General features: G+C 35.3%; 1 long non-coding RNA gene across 2 annotated transcripts; it reads right to left on the bottom strand.

Annotated features, from left to right (window-relative positions):
- Nucleotides 1–720: 720 nt before the first annotated feature.
- Nucleotides 721–1,544, bottom strand: LOC107655535 (uncharacterized). 2 transcript variants are annotated; one of them, XR_001630450.1, is made up of 3 exons: nt 1,442–1,544; nt 1,204–1,370; nt 721–752 (listed from the first exon to the last, which is right to left on the bottom strand). It is a non-coding gene; the product is annotated as an uncharacterized LOC107655535 (long non-coding RNA). The 2 variants fall into 2 exon arrangements; XR_001630451.1 differs by having other exon boundaries at nt 739–752; nt 1,299–1,370.
- Nucleotides 1,545–5,387: the final 3,843 nt, after the last annotated feature.

The raw sequence follows: 5,387 nt of genomic DNA, 5'->3' as shown, positions 1-5,387 counted from the left end.
TCCTTGTCTTTGTAACGCATTTCTTGAGTTACTGTAGAGTAAACTGTTGAATCATTGAAGGTGTAAAGATGCTAGGCAGTATAGTATATTTGAGATTTTGCTGTAATAACACGTTTTATTATGTATAGCGAACAGGGGAGCTCCAGTAAGCACACATACGTCTCCAAAGTGGATTTACATAAGCCATATACATTACTAAATGTCTGTTTAACATCTGACAGGACAATCTTTAAGCAGTGCAGATGAGCACAACTAATAGACATGAAATAGACATCGGAGTGATGTATGTGTGCTATTATGTAGTAGAATTCACTGTTGTCAACACTGCTTACTTTAGATAAATGTAAGTAATGCACATAAACAACAAAGTTACTAAACATACATTATCTGTTTCATTTGTCCATTAGTACTGTTGATAAATTGAGGAAGATTTGTGTTGGATAAAGAGCGAATTACATCAACAACTACCTCAACATTTAAATGCAGCATTGAGCACAGAGGTAACTTGAATCTTGTCTGGATGTTACAGGGACAGATGAGACACGTGTACTTATCCAGTGGAGAGTGACTGATGAAGGAAGGCTGCTATCAAAGGCTTTGAGTGAGTACACTACAGAAATGAATAAAACATATTTTTAAATCTTGAGTTGTAGTTTATTTTATTTATTGTAATTTCAAACAGTTATTACAGCACTTTTTCTGATTCTTGATTTCTGTGCATTTGCTGCAGAGCTTTTGTGGTGGAGCAGGACCTGCAAGGCAAGGTGACAGCGACATTTGTGATAAAAAGGGAAAACATGACACAAAATATAAAGTAAGATAATTTTGTTACTTCGAATACAGAAATGACTGCTTTTGTTTTATGTGTGTGCATTTTTGTAGGATCTGAAATGTCCGCAGACGGACAGATTCAGATTATTTTGCCTACTTGAAATAATTGCAAAAAAAAAAAAAAACAACCGCATAATTATGAAACAAAAGCATCTTCCGATTATTTACGCATTTTGATTTGTGTAAAGAAGAAATATATATATATATATATATGGTACTTTGAGATACCTTGAGATACTTTGAGATAATGATAACATTCATAAATTACTTTAAATGTTTATAAAGTGATGAATATTGTGCAAATGTGAGTGGTGTAATGTACAAAAACACCCACACGTGAATTGTGGGTCATGAATTGTAAAATGCTTTAACCTGTTTAAATGTTTTACAGGTAGTCATGCTCATTGAGAGCAGGCACACAAATGTTTGGAGCAGACACAGTGTGAGTCCGGTACATGTTCACCCACTCTTGCTTCAAGGTTGTGTTGTTCAGGGGGGCATCCTCATGGTCTTCCTCATCCTCTGGCTCAATGATGTCCCTATTGAGAAGAGTGAGACTGTGAAGCACAGCGCAGCATGAAGCAACCTCAGTCACGAAGGCAGGGCTCACCCCTCAGGCCTTGAAGAAAATAGAGCGCAAGCATGTTTCAGACTGCCAAAGGCTCGCTTCATCAGAATAAAGCTGCAGAATTGGCACAGCTGTGTTGAGATGGCAGTAGGATGTGGGGTTCACCACCTGTAAAGATGTGATAGTTTGTTAGAACAATACCTTTGAATAAAGCTTTGTTTCATGTGTTGTTCACTTGTATATGAATTTATTTATTGTGATGGTTACTTTTATTAATTAATTTACTCATTTGTATTCATGTTTCCCATTGTTGTCAGTAAATAAAATATACATTAATTCATGCATTAATTCACTGACTGAAAATTGATAAATTCACATCGGCTACATTTGTCTCGTGTGTATTCATGCATAGCTAAGTTATATGACAACAATTCGATTTTGCTTGTTTTATTAAAATATATAATTTTCAGTAAGAAAATGTGTAATATAATTAAGTATTGGTCAGCATTTATCATTATTATTGTGCGTAAGTGTTGGGGTGGGCTAGCAATGGAGAGACCTTTGAGCAGCAGGGGCCCGTTCTTCGTACCTCGCTAAATATACTGAACAAAATTATAAACGCAACACTTTTGTTTTTGCAGTGTACATATGAGATGATTTGAAAGATACCAGATCTTCTAATCGTGATAACTGATCTCTGGCTAATTTGGTTCTTCAAACGAATTTGCGGATTTGATTAAAATATCTGGATTAAGTTGTCTAAGATTACTGCACATTCTCTTGTTCTCCGTAAAGGGCAGATGTATCGATGCTCGAAACCACGATCAGCAATGCAGCGATTGGCTGGCGGCAAGACAGCAACGTAATTACATTATAATTAAAAAAGACAACTGACGAAACTTGACAAATTTCTGGACCTTTGTAAGGAAACAGCCAAGTGAACAAAACTACAAAAATGTTATAATAGGTCAATTAAATGTGCACTGTTTGTATTTTATTTTATTTTTTTAAAATGATTCCCAATTTTTATATTCACGATTTTTAGTATTTGTACAGGCTTTACATTTTTATTTCAATGTTGTAATTAGCAATTCATGTATTTTTTTTCTTTGAAGCAAATTTGTTATGTGATAGCATTAATTAAAGTTTCTCAAGGGTCAAGATCAAGTTATCTGCATCTCCTGCGCTTCATCAAGCCACTCCCATAATAGCTGTCAGCACTCAAATTAATGCATGACTCAGATTAACTGTACAGCATGTGTGTAAGACTCTAATACAAATATAAAGTTATTATTTTATCACAAATAAATCTTTTAAATGAGTAAAACTGGCTGTGTCTATAGTATTATAGTTAACATTATATTATTTTCTAATTTTCTAATATTTTAAATTATTATTCTTTTAAATTATTGTCCCTGGATTAGTAGGGTACTCTTGTAATAGAGTAGCAGTGGCTAGGATAGATTTTAAATATCAGTTCCACTTAAAAAGATGCAATCTAATCCTGTTTACATGAAATAAGCCTGCTCCCGAGCAGGTTTAAGTTTACGGACCTGTTGCTATGACAGCAAGTCCAGGATGAGCTTCGAAGAACCAAATAATCCAAGATCATGCCAAATCGTCAACAATCGTATGAAGAACGGGCCCCAGGGAAAGATTCCATGGTTGTATCTTTAACAGTGAACAATCATAATGACAAAAACAAAACAAAAAACAAACATAATTATAATGGATTTACGTAGGCCTACATCATAGCATGAGATTATATACACAGAAAAAAAGTACAATGACAAGGTTAATATATTTTAATAATTCATCATAATGCATGTTTTTTTTTTGTTGTTGTTTTTTTTGTTTTTTAAAGCACGAGGGATGAAACAATTTAAATTCAGCAAGAAAAAAAGGAAAATGGGAGATTTAAGGCACTTTTGCTTGTGGATGAACATTTTTCACATAAAATAAAGAAATTGACGGTGGCCAAGAGAGCTCAACGCGCAGCAACTTCAGAAAACACATGCAAATAGAAAAAGCACCAGCAAATTAAGAAAACATCATCAGTTTGACAGCACATGTGCTGCAAATACTCGCAACACAATCAAATGCAAAAACACGCTGCAAATTCTCACAACACATACAAATAAAGAAACGCGCTGCAAATACTCGCAATACAAACAAAGAAAGCAAAAACAGAAACAGAAAAACAGCAAAAACAGAAACGAGCTGCAAAAACTCACAACACAAACAAATAAAGAAACACGCTGCAAAAACAGAAACGCGCTGCAAATACTCACAACACAAACAAATAAAGAAACGCGCTGTAAAGTAAGTTAGCCAGCTTACATGCTTTCACAGTTACAGTAATTTTGTATTTCGTCAGCTTATTTAGGCTAATAATTAAAAAACAAAAAAAAGACATGATCAGGATGTTAAAATAAACAAAAATCTCACCTTTCAGAGCCAACGATAAATATGTCCCAGCCATGTTCGTCACTTTGCGGTTCCCTTAAACTTTTCCGATGTGGTCTGTGCATATTTGCAGTGCATTTCTTTATTTGGTTGTGTTGTGAGCATTTGCAGTGCATTTCTGTTTTTGCAGCGCATTTCTTTATTTGGTTGTGTTGTGAGCATTTGCAGTGCATTTCTGTTTTTGCAGCGCATTTCTTTATTTGGTTGTGTTGTGAGCATTTGCAGCGTGTGTTATGTCAAATTGATGAAGATGTTTTCTTAATTTGCACGTTTTTTTTCTATTTGCATGTGTTTTTTTCATTGACAGCTCTCTCGGCCACCGTAGAAATTATCATATTCAGGAGATGACGATTTGTGGTTTAATTGGGAAATCAAAAAATAACATCTTTAATGATACAACTGTGGGCCATATTAGTAGGGTTAAAAATATAAGAACTTAAACCCAAAATGTATTGGTTATACAATCACAAAATAAATGGACAGCTGTTTCTTCAACAAGACCACAAAATGTGCAAGTTTCATCAATATCAGGATATTTACAGATAGATGAATTGAACTTTTCGCTCATATCTTTTGCTTTTAAGTTGTTGCGCTTGTTATTACGTCGCAGGTCACATGATAACGTCAACATGGCGGATTATGTCCAGATCGCATTCATACTTATTGAAATTAAGTACCTACTCAGAGAGTATGCGGTTTCGGACACAGCCACCATGATTGGCTGACCCTGTCAATGAGATTATGCCTGCCTATCATGTTTGTAGTCGGTCCTTAAACAAGCCCTTGAAAATGGATGCAACTATTTATGGAGATAATATTCACCCACTCAGACATTATCACTTTCAGTAATGTCTAAGTCTAAATGAACTTGAAATTAATGTCTAGAAACACTAACTCACCAGTAAGTGAAACTATTTTTAATTGCCCTATTTTTAAGCGTAACTGTTTAATGCAAAAATGCATAAACTCACATGAGACCTGAATATTGACATACATTTAGATGTAAAGTGTCTGTACATTTTTTTTTCCACGATGCTTAGAAGTTCAACAAACTCATTCTTCTCACCTGCACCATTTACTTTACATTTTGATACACATCATTTTATTTTACACTCAAGAGACATGTCTTACTTTCAGGGAAGCCTTGAAGGGGAAACCTTAAGGATCCCTTCCGCTGATTTCCCAAACCTCCCACTATTGTTATCAACCTGACCCAACGCTCTTCCAATGGGAGAGAAATACTTACTGTAAGATGTGTCGCTCCATTACGTGGCTATTTACGTCCCGAAGAACTTACACTCTGATCATTCAGATGTGAGGTGGAGAAATATTATTTATTCATCAGAAGAGTGTGGGTGTGGAGCACAACTCTGCCATCTTTCTGGCCTGGAGGGAGCTGTGTCCTTGTAATGCAAATTAGGCATTGTGCCGCTTGAGTTTCCGATAGTTCTGCAGGGCCATACCTGTGTCCTCTGGGCAAATGCTTCATTTGCACACGTTTAACACAAATGTTGTGTCAAGT

The sequence above is a fragment of the Sinocyclocheilus anshuiensis genome, unplaced genomic scaffold, assembly GCF_001515605.1.
Source record: "Sinocyclocheilus anshuiensis isolate Anshui unplaced genomic scaffold, SAMN03320099.WGS_v1.1 scaffold1281, whole genome shotgun sequence".
Taxonomy (NCBI): Eukaryota; Metazoa; Chordata; class Actinopteri; order Cypriniformes; family Cyprinidae; genus Sinocyclocheilus; species Sinocyclocheilus anshuiensis.
The sequence above is the reverse complement of the archived record's forward strand: the minus strand, read 5'-3'. Positions and strand labels throughout refer to the sequence as shown.